We start from the raw sequence: 11113 nt of genomic DNA, 5'->3' as shown, positions 1-11113 counted from the left end.
TGGGAGCCATGAAGAGTTTTTGAACAGTGGTTTGACCACAGTAACAGAAGAGATTTAGTATTTGACTGAGATGAAAGGATCCCGGTATAGAAGAGTGAAGAATCAGACCATAAGGACCTGCCTTAGGGTGGTCTTTCTGGAAAAGTATGGGAGGGATAAATGTGAGGGAATGTGGTTGGGACCATAGCATACCACCTTGTTAGAGATCTCATAGCTCCAGGTTCTGGGAATGCTGTGGACAGACATCTTACAGCTCTCAGTGGCTTCAGGGGGACCAAGAGAACCACCTCATTCAAAGGCACCTCTTTCAGTGGTTCATGCATAGTCTGGGAACATTAAAGACTGGTCACCTCAATCCAACCTGGATGAACTCTGATGGGCCATTTTCACTCCAGGGCTGCCCATCCCATTGACGAAGGGAGACATTGGGTGTGCACCACAGCTCAGCTTCTCCCTCTGCCCACTCCTCTTTCTTTCCCTCCTCCCACAGTTGTCAGTCCCAAAGGTATTTCTTAATAATAAACACCTTGAGTGCTAAAATACACCTCAAAATCTGCCTCTTGTGAACCCAACCTGCAACAGGAAGAATGCAAAGTGATGGGGGTAGTGAGGACAAAATTGGTGACTGCAAAGAAAACATAGGTTGGCTTCCTGAGTATTTGGTAACGAATGATACCATCAGCCAAACCCAAGCACTGAGTGTAAGGAATTGATTTCAAGAGGATTTGGTATGTTTGGTTTTAGATATGTTGAGTTTACCTGTAAGGGATTTAAAGAATCCGGGTGATTTAGTGTCCCCTAACATGGAGTCAATTGGTTTTACCCTACTTCCTGCAATAGTTCTGGCCCCATGGCCCCCAGACTGGGCCAGTCCTGGTTCCTAGCCCCAGGAATGGTCATCTGAGCCAATCAGAATCCTTCAGTAGGATTTCCTATTGAGAAGAAAGTGCCATTATCTCCTCTGGTCCTAAAGGTGCTGATTTAAGCCCCAGGGGCCATTATGTCAGTTGTCACCAGGACAAGCTCTTTGTGGGAGTAAGAGTAAAGATGGGTAATTCTGGGACTGCATTACACTGTATAAGATTCCATCTTAGCAGATCGAAAAGTCTTATGTTCACCTTAAAGAAACAAATGGCCATATTGTGGAGAGGGTCACTGGAAGGTGGCCTGGACATGGTCCTGGTGTACAACCATTGAGAAAACATGGACTTCAGTCCCTCTACCACATGGAACCAGATTATTCCAATGACCTGAATGAGACTAGAAAGAGGATGGGGAGTGGTAGATGAGAATGCAGCCTGGCTGATACATTGACATCAGTCTTGTGGGATCCTGAGCAGAGGACCCAGCAAGTTTTGCCCAGACTCCTGGTCCACAGACACTGTAAGTTAACCAAAGTATGTTTCCCTAAGCACTACGTTTATGATGTTTGTTATACAGTAGTAAAAAACTTTTATGCTATTCTTCCCACATCTATAACTGGGAAATCCCACTTTTTCTATTAAATTTATACAAGTCAGTTTTATTCCTTTTCCACCAAGGGAGTTTGAGGGATGAGTGGATCATGGATGTTTACAAAACTAAGCCACCTAACAAAGAAGGGAGTTATGAACTCCAGGAAGACAGAATATTTGAGATTTTATATATATATATATATATATCTCCAAATGGCCCAGGTATCTACAATATCTGGGCCAAAACAAACATAATCTTGTTATTGTAAGCCATAAAACAATGAATATCTGTACTAATTGAGTGCATAGGGGAGATAACTCCATTCAATTACTATTTCTTGAATATAGACAGTGACAGGCACAGTGATGGGGTGAGGAGGCCATGGTGGGTGTGCTAAGCTTCTGTCTTGCTCAGTTTATGGATTGAGCTCCTGCTGTCTTGGTATTAGATGCTCTCTGTGCAGCCACACTGGGCCTTTTGCTGCATATATAGCATAAGGGGTAGTCTGTGTCTCAGACAGTTTAGGCCCTATGCTTCAACAGCTGTTTTATGGAGCTATGCTTTATTATACTAATTTCTAACTTGGCTTAATAGCCCCAATACAAAAGATGAGAAGAAAGTTTTAAACTATCTTGGGGGAAAACATTAGGTGGGAAGGTATGGCACTTGTAAAATTCTTTATAGTACTGTAAGGAACTGGAGTTGAAGAGGACTGGGGGCAATAGGGGCTTTTCCTGACCTATTGCTTCTTATTTGGTCTTTGTTCTAAGAAGGAAAGAACATACTTCAGAGCATCTTTAGTGTGCCTCTCTACATTACCATACACCAGAACTTCTTGTGGATTTATTTAAAAATAATGATTATTATTTAATGAGTCAGGATAGAGTTTTAATTCTTACTGATATTTTTGAGAATCTCCTTATAACAAGACCTCTGGTCTTGCTCAAAGGATCCATCACAAGGCTGATCACATATTTGGAACCAACTGCCAATTTGTTGGAAATTTGAGGAACACATTGGGGGGTGCAAACAGCAAGATCCAGACTGTGGAAACTCTTCAGATCAGACACACTGCTTCGTTGGTGGGTAAATTTAAAGGGGGGAAAAAAAGGATGAAGAAAGATCTTATAAATCAAAAAGCATTTAAACTACGTTTCAAGTTTAAGAAATGCAGGGAAGGAGTTACTGTCAAAGAAGGTTGAAGTGGACCTTTAGAGGGGAGGTGGTGCTGCGGCTGGGATAGACACATGGAAGACTCTGGCCAAGTTCTTTTTTTTTTTTTTTTACCTGAGTAGCAGTTACAAGAACGTTCCTTAAATTATATGTGCTTTTGTGTAATTTTCTGTATTTCTGTTTTATTTTATACTAACAAAGTAAAAATGAAAAGAAAAAAACACTCATCAGGTGAGTTTGATTTGGAGGTAGGGATGACTTGACTTGCTATATTCCAGCCACCATACATACCACAGGATTAAAATTGATTTTGGGTGGTATATTGGGTTATTTTCATTTTATATTTTAGGAAACTGAAACTCAGCAAATTTACCTGATGTGTTATAATATAGTTAAACAGCCTTGAAAATTCCAGGTTTCTTCAGACTCTTAATTATAGAGAACAAACTGCTGGTTACCAGAGGGGAGGTAGGTGGGGATGGGTAAAAATAGGTGATGGGGATTAAGGATGCACCTGTCATGATGAGCTCCAGGTGATTTACAGAAGTGTTGAATCACTAAATTATACACCTGAAACTAATATAACACTGTATCTTAACTAACTGGAATTAAAATAAGAATTAAAAAAAAAAAAGAAAATTCCAGTTTTCTTGTGGGGACCAGATGAAGAAGCTCAGGTTAAACCCCTTCCTTTGGTTTCACAGAACTCTAAAACATAAGAACTGGAGGGCACATTACAGGTAGCATACCATAAACACCTTTGCGCTTTTCAATGAACATACACAAGTCCAGAGAGAAAAGATCCCACACCTGGCTAATTATTGAGAGGGCATGTGTCCAGGTTTTCAGAAGTGTGCCTCACACTTTACTGACATTAATTCATTTAACCCTCTGCCACTTTGCAGATGAGTAGTAACTGGAGATCAAGGAGGTGAAAGAACTTCGAGTCATGGCTTGGAAGTGACGAGTTTGGACTTGATCCATGATGGTGTTCCCAGGTCCAAGCACAGGATTCTTAAGCATATTCCAAGAGATGTATTCTGCCAATGACAACCTAGAAAACCACCTTGGTGAATGCGTTGGTCTATGCTGTGCTGATTTTTCTCTCTTCCCCTTGCCGCTACCCCAAATCTCTTGTCTACTTCTCTACTCTGTCCAGGGCCTGACCAGACATCAGGTTTCCTTTGGGCTCTGGTCGCTACATGGGTTCAGTCATCAGGTTTCCTTTGGGCTCTGGTCACTGCATGGGTTCAGCCGATGAGAGGCTCTGGCAAAAAAACAGAGGGTGGGAAAAGAATGGGTGGGGTATTTCTCTGCCTGCCATCCCCCTGCTTCCAATCAGGTTGTGTGGTAATGGCCAAGTCCTCTATCATGCAGTTCCCTCCCTCATGCCATCTTTCACAGGATCTTACGAACACCAAGCCGTCTCCTTGCCCCTTTTGGCCAGAGGTAGTAATGACTCCCTCATGCTGCTCATCTCTAGATGCCTCAAACTTCTTCTTGGTTCTCTTAATTGTGCACACAGTTTCACAAAGAATTTTAACATTAAATCTTCTTTATTTAAAACTTTCTGAGTAGAAGTCAGTTTCCTACCAAGACCGAGAGACCAACCACATGTAGGTGTGTGGTAAGCATGCATCTTAGTCCACAAACTTGGGCATGAAAATCATATCATGCTACTTTATTTTCTTTTGTTCAGTTAAATTCAATCTGACTCCAAGATATCTGAGATTGGCGGGTAGAGCACCTGATGTAAGACATCCCCAGGTATCTATGAAGATTGCAGGGGTCTCAAGTTCAGCAAAATATTCTGTAAGACCTCTCTATCTTCAGGATATGAAGGTCACCTCTGTGATTCCACTGTCCAGTGCACACAGTCCCTTGAAGTCTGGAGGTCCTGCTGTGCTGTGGCACAGCCATCCTGAGCCTCAGGGCCTAGGTGCAGCCTCCTCAGATGGGCCCACAATCATACTCTGGCCTCCAGTGGTCCTGGCACTCCTCAGGGCCCTGTGGAGCAGTGGACAAGCCCTTGGCATCCCTGAAACCTTGGGTGTCTTTCTGTTCTCAGTCTCAATTTGCACACCCAATTTTGGCCTAGCCTCCGCACGTCCTCTTTAATCAGGAATGATCAAAGATTTGGGCTGTCTCCTTGACCAGGAGAAGAGAGGAATATACAGAAAGGACAAAATACAAAGGTAATTGGAGATCAGTCTTGCAAAGCACCATAAAGACAACATAAAGTGTACTCCATCACTTCCTTAATAAGCTCTTATGAAACCAGACACTGTTCTTACTCTCTTGGAAACAAGTATTAAAGGAGAGCAATAGCTGATTAGCTCTACAAACCTGCCATGTGTCAGGGCTTGTGGGAATTTCCCTGCTTGTCTGCCTGATAGAAAGAAACCCAGGAGAGCTCATGAGCAAGCCAAAAATATTTCCCTCATTGTCTTCAAGAAATGGTTAATTCAAGATATGATTTCAGAATCACTTAGTGGCACCAGCTGAAGATAAGCTTATTTTATTTAATTCCTCTTTTCTTTTTTGGGGGGGCTACTCAGTTTATTTCATGCTCCCTGAAGGGGAAAAATTAAGAAATGAATGATATTTCAAAAGTAAATATCTACTTTTTAAAGATACATGATGGGTATAAGTTTCTCCCCTTTTTTCTGGAGAAGGCAAAGCACAATTGAATTCTCATAAAAATCTTTGTTAAATACCATCATAAAGGAATTTGACAATATCTCTCTATTAGGTACCATTACTGAGAATTTTAATAAAATGTGAATAAATCCATGGACATAGTAAACATTGCATACATGTACATCTGAAGACTTTGTCATCTCAGGGAAGCTGTTGGTTAGACAAGCATAATTATGAGACTTGATCTACAAAGCTAAAGAAAGTTACCTGTTTAAAAACAAGTTTCTAAGGTAAAATAATAATTCAAAGCAAAGTTATATTGTTTCTAATGTCTATTATATTAATGTACTTTTTTGAATTGAAAAAAATCATTCTGACTGGTGTGAGGTGATATCTCATTGTGGTTTTGATTTGTATTTCCCTGATCTAAATTTTTATTTGTTCTTCTGAACAAATAAATTCTTCTGAATATTTACTTGTTCTTCTAATGACACTGTATATATATGTATATATACACATATACATGTATATACATATGTTTATATATGTATATACATGTATATGTGTATATATACATATATACATACATATATACATATGTATAAGTGTACATATATACACACATATATGTGTATATACAAACATATGTATATATATACATATATACATATATATATACAGTGTCATTAGAAGAACAAATAAATATTCAGAAAGGATTTATTTGTTCAGAAGAAATAATAAAAATTCAGATTTCAATTCAAAAAAGTACATTAATGCTACATATATATGTGTGCATATATATGTGTTCTAATGACACTGTATATATATATGACACTGTATATATATATGACACTGTATATATATACAGTGTCATTAAAAGAACAAATAAAAATTCAGATTTGCATATATATTATTATATACTTATATATTTATATATAATTTATATATATTATTTAGTTATATAATAATATATATACATATATATGTATATGTATATAACTATATGTATGTATATAACTATATACATATATATGTATAGATGCATGTATACATATATACATATATGTATATAACTATATATAATAATATATATAAATTATATATAAATATTTTATTTTATTATTATAAGTATTTATATTTATATTTTAAATATAATTTATATATATTATAAATATAATATATGATATATAATACATTATATATATAATGTGTGTGTGTGTATATATATATATATATAATTTTCTAGTGTTTGAAGAGTTTCTCAAGAGAACAGATCACAAACTTACAAGGGAAAGGCATAGAAGTTTCACACTGAATTTTCCTTCCTTGTTCTTGTCCCTTTGCTTGGGGCCAGTCCTATCTTTTGCCTTCGTGGAGAGCAATGTAGAACAGTCTGGGTAAGCCATTGCACTTCTCACTTGGCATCTGGTAGAGGAGGAACAGTGGCATGGAGAGTCTTGGGAGTATTTTGAATTGATTTATTCCAGTTGGGTATGGAAGAAAATTAGCTTTAGAAGACCTAGCCCTGTGACTTTGGACAAGTCACTAAGTTCTCTGAAACTTCATGTCCTCATCTTTAGTTTTAAAGACTTTTATGAATCTGCCTTTCAAAAAACATAAACATAGTGGAAAAGTTCAAAGGCTTTGAAGTCACACAGGCTGTTCAAATCCTAAAGCCAGCTTTTTTTTTTAAGATTTTATTTATTTATTTGACAGACAGAGATCACAAGTAGGCAGAGAGGCAGGCAGAGAGAGAGAAGGAAGCAGGCTCCCAACGCTGAGCAGAGAACCTGATATGGGGCTGGATCCTAAGACTGTGGGATCATGACTTGAGCCAAAGGCAGAGGCTTTAAATCACTGAGCCACCCAGGTGCCCCCTAAAGCCAGCTTTTGAGTGTTGTGTGACCTTGGATAAGCTACAGAACCTCTCTGTACCTCAGTGTCTTCACCTTTTAAATGAGAACAAATGCATTAAGATGATTGAGACAGTGCATGTAAAGACTTAGTACAGTGTCTGGCGTTTAGTAAGAGCACAGGTGAGTTTTCTTCTTATTATCATTATCATTAAAAGCAATAATGCTTTTAGTTGGGATGGGTTATTGGCTGCCAAATGAATTGTTAGACATAGACCCTGAAGATGAGATGTGGGAAAAGCAGATTCTCATGGTCAGCTATTTTATATTGCCTGTGGGGATGCAAGATTCATGACAGTCCTAAAAAGATCCCCTCACCTGAATGATTCAGTGGTCTGAAATTACACCCCAGGATGTCCTTGAGTTAGTATTGTTCCGTTTCTCAACCTTAGAACTCCAAATGTTTAACCAGTTGAGTCATCCCCCAATAAGGTGAAATCAGGCATCTTCAGCAACGTTAAAAATCCAGTTTAACTCTTCAGCTAAGACTCAGAAGGCTGGAACCAAATCAGAATTAAGATACAAAAAAGAACATCTGAACAGAAAGCTGCAGTTGAAGCTATAGAAGACACATGATAGAAATGCCACTGGGGCGCCCCTGTGGCCCAGTATGCTGAGTGACTGGCTTTTGGTTTCAGCTCAGATCATGATCTCAGAGTTCTGGATTGAGCTCCATGTCAAGCTCCCCACTCAGTGGGGAGTTTGCTTGAGATTCTCTCTCTCCCTTGGCCTTTCCCCGCTCACGTTATCCTTCCCACCACTGCTTGTATGTGGGCTCTCTCTCTAAAATAAATAAATAAATCTTAAAAGAGAGAAAGAGAAATGCCATTTGAGCATGTATGCCCTTGGTGGACATGGTCCCCCTGCCAATCACCTACACCTGTCACTAAGGAAGCTTTGGGGCAGAACTCACTCCCCCACTGGGAAGATAGAAGGAGAAAGGTTCTGGTAGTTTCACATGTATCTGTTGAGAAATAAATGGACAAGCTCACCTATGCATGAGCTTCCTATGCCCTTTGTAAGAGGGAGGTGATCCCTGAAGGCTGACTCTGAATATGACAACCTGAGCATGGACTGCCCTTGAGACAGTATCAGAATGGGTGATGGGTATCTTTCCCTGGGGATAGGATACCCTGATGTTATCCCCTCTGCTTTTGTTTGTTTGTTTGTTTCTTTGTTTGCTTGTTTATTTACTTATTTCCAACTTTATTGAGATATAATTGACATACAGGATTATATAAGTTTAAGGTGTACAACACACGGGCCTGATGCACTTATAGACTGCAAAATCTGCTTCAGCCAAAGAGTGGCACTCTTAATAGGATAATTGCATCTTGGTGTGAATTTTTTATCTTATTTTCCCCTAGGTAGGACTCAGGTCCCTGAGTCCTGAGTCCCTCAGGTCCCTGAGGTAGGACTCAGAGAAAGATAGGTGAGGAGAGGGCAGAAATCCTGGCCATCAGAGGACAGCTGTGTTGGGGTCCATCCTGTGGGTAACAGCCAGCTTCCCCCCAACTTTGATAAGGCCCCTGACCAGATTCAAACTATTTATGGAAACTCAATCTCTGACTGGTTGCTCCAATTGTCTTCATACTGCAGTCTGTTACACATTTCTAATGGTCTTTGGTAGGTTGACCTGGTGCAGGTAAGCTCCACCTCCTTAAAGAAACCAGGCAAACAACTAGAATAAAAGCAGCATACCATCTTTGGGGTGTCCATGGTGGACGTTTTTTTTGTTTGTTTGTTTGTTTGTTTTGTTTTTGTTTTGTTTTTTGTTTTTTATTTGTCAGAGAGAGAGAGTACACACAAGCAGACAGAGTGGCAGGTAGAGGCAGCGAGAGAAGCAGGCTCCCTGCCTAGCAAGGAGCCCGATGTGGGACTCGATCCCAGGACCCTGGGATCATGACCTGAGCTGAAGGCAGCGGCTTAACCAACTGAGCCACCCAGGCGTCCCCATGGTGGACGTTTTAACGGCAGGCTCAGTGCCCCAGACCGCCTCCCTTGGAAGCCTGAACCGGCCAAGCAGCTTTCTCCTTTTTCTCATAACCATGTCCACCAACGAGAATGCTAATTCACCAGCTACCTGCCTTAACAGATTTAAGAACAAGGGGGGAAACAGTACAGAAATGAAATGGCATCGAATAGAGGTTAATGTGGAGCTCAGGAAAGCTAAGAAGGATGACCAGATGATGAAAAGGAGAAACATAAGCTTGTTTCCTGATGACACTATCTCTCCACTGAAAGAAAACCACAACATCAGGGCACCATAAATTGATTTGTTGATGACATTGTTAAAAACATAAATAGCAACAATTTGGAAAGCCAGCTCCAGGCTACCCAAACTGCTAGGAAACCAGGCCCCCATAGACAACATAATCTGGGCTGGTTTGATTCTAAAATTTGTGTCCTTCTTGGGCAGAACTGATTGTAGTCCCATTCAGTTTGAATCTGCTTGGGCTCTCACTAACACTGCTTTTCAGGGACATCAGAACAGACGAAGGTTGTGGTAGATGGAGGTGCTAGGCCAGCATTCATTTCTCTGTTGGCATCTTCCCATGCCCACATCAGCGAACAAGCTGTATGGGCTCTAGGAAACATTGCAGGTGATGATTAAGTTTTTCAAGACTTGGTTATCAAGTATGGTGCAGTTGATCCGCTGTTGGCTCTCCTTGCAGTTCCTGATATGTCATCTTTAGCATGTGGTTGTTTATGTAACCTTACTTAGACACTTTCAAACTTTGTCGCAACAAGAATCCCCGTTAGACACTGTTAAACAGATTCTTCCTACCTCAGCTCATCTCCTGCATTATGATGATCCAGAAGTCATGGCAGATACCGGCTGGGCCATCTTCTACCTTACTGATGGTCCAAATGAACAGATTGAAATGGTTGCGAAAGCAGGCGTTGTGCCCCAGCTTGTGAAGCTTCTAGAAGCTACAGTGAAATTGTCCACTGTGACTCCTGTACTAAGAGCTATAGGAAATATTGTCACTGGGACAGATGAACAGACTCAGGTTGTGATAGATGCAGGAGCACTTGCTGTCTTTCCCAGCCTGCTAACAAACCCCAAAATTAATATTCAGAAGGAAGCTACACGGAGAATGTCAAATATCACACCTGGACGCCAGGACCAGATCCAACAAGTTGTGAGTCATGGATTAGTCCCATTCTTCATTGGTGTTCTCTCTAAGGCAGACTTTAAGACACCAAAGTCTGGGCTGTGACCAATTATACAAGTGTCAGGACAGCTGAACACATTTTGTACCTTGTTCATTGTGGCATGATAGAACCATTGATGAACCTCTTAACTGCAAAGGGTACCAGAATTATTCTGGGTATTCTGGATGGCATTTCAAACATCTTTCAGGCTGCTGAGAAACTAGGTGAAACTGAGAAACTTAGTATAATGATTGAAGAATGTGGAGGTTTGGACAAAATTGAAGCTCTACAAAACCATGAAAATGAGTCTGTGTACAAAGCTTCATTAAACTTGATTGAGAAGTATTTCTCTGTAGAGGAAGAGGAAGATCAGAATGTTGTCCAGAATGTTCCAAGTTCAGGATTGCACTCCTGGGACTTTTAACTTTCAGATGAACTGTTGAGGCAGGAAGTTGTTTGTTTTGTACTCTGCTTGGTAGAAGTTTGCCTTGCTGTTTCTCTACTGAGAACTCATTTTAAATGGGTTTTGTTATTGCAGGTCTTTTTACAACAAAACTCTACTTGACCAGTTCCAAACTGTACAAACTGCGTGAAGCTCCTCCTCTCAGTGGTTTTTTTTATTTCTGTGTATTATCTTGTAGTGTCCTGTAAATAAAGATTAAATTCCTCTCTTTTCTAAAACAACAACAACAAAACCACACTAGAATAAAAGCAAATGGCAGAATTTTTAACAAAACGACAGAGGAAAGACCACAGTAACTTTCTGTTTATAT

At 40.0% G+C, this 11113-nt stretch overlaps 1 pseudogene across 1 annotated transcript; it reads left to right on the top strand.

The window, feature by feature from the left end:
* The first annotated feature begins 9229 nt into the window (after nucleotides 1-9229).
* On the top strand, nucleotides 9230-10764 carry LOC309871950 (importin subunit alpha-1 pseudogene; annotated as a pseudogene). The gene has a single exon. The product of its transcript is annotated as an importin subunit alpha-1 pseudogene (transcript).
* Nucleotides 10765-11113: the final 349 nt, after the last annotated feature.

This window comes from Mustela nivalis (genome assembly GCF_964662115.1).
Source record: "Mustela nivalis genome assembly, chromosome: 8".
NCBI classification, from domain to species: domain Eukaryota; kingdom Metazoa; phylum Chordata; class Mammalia; order Carnivora; family Mustelidae; genus Mustela; species Mustela nivalis.
The sequence above is the reverse complement of the archived record's forward strand: the minus strand, read 5'-3'. Positions and strand labels throughout refer to the sequence as shown.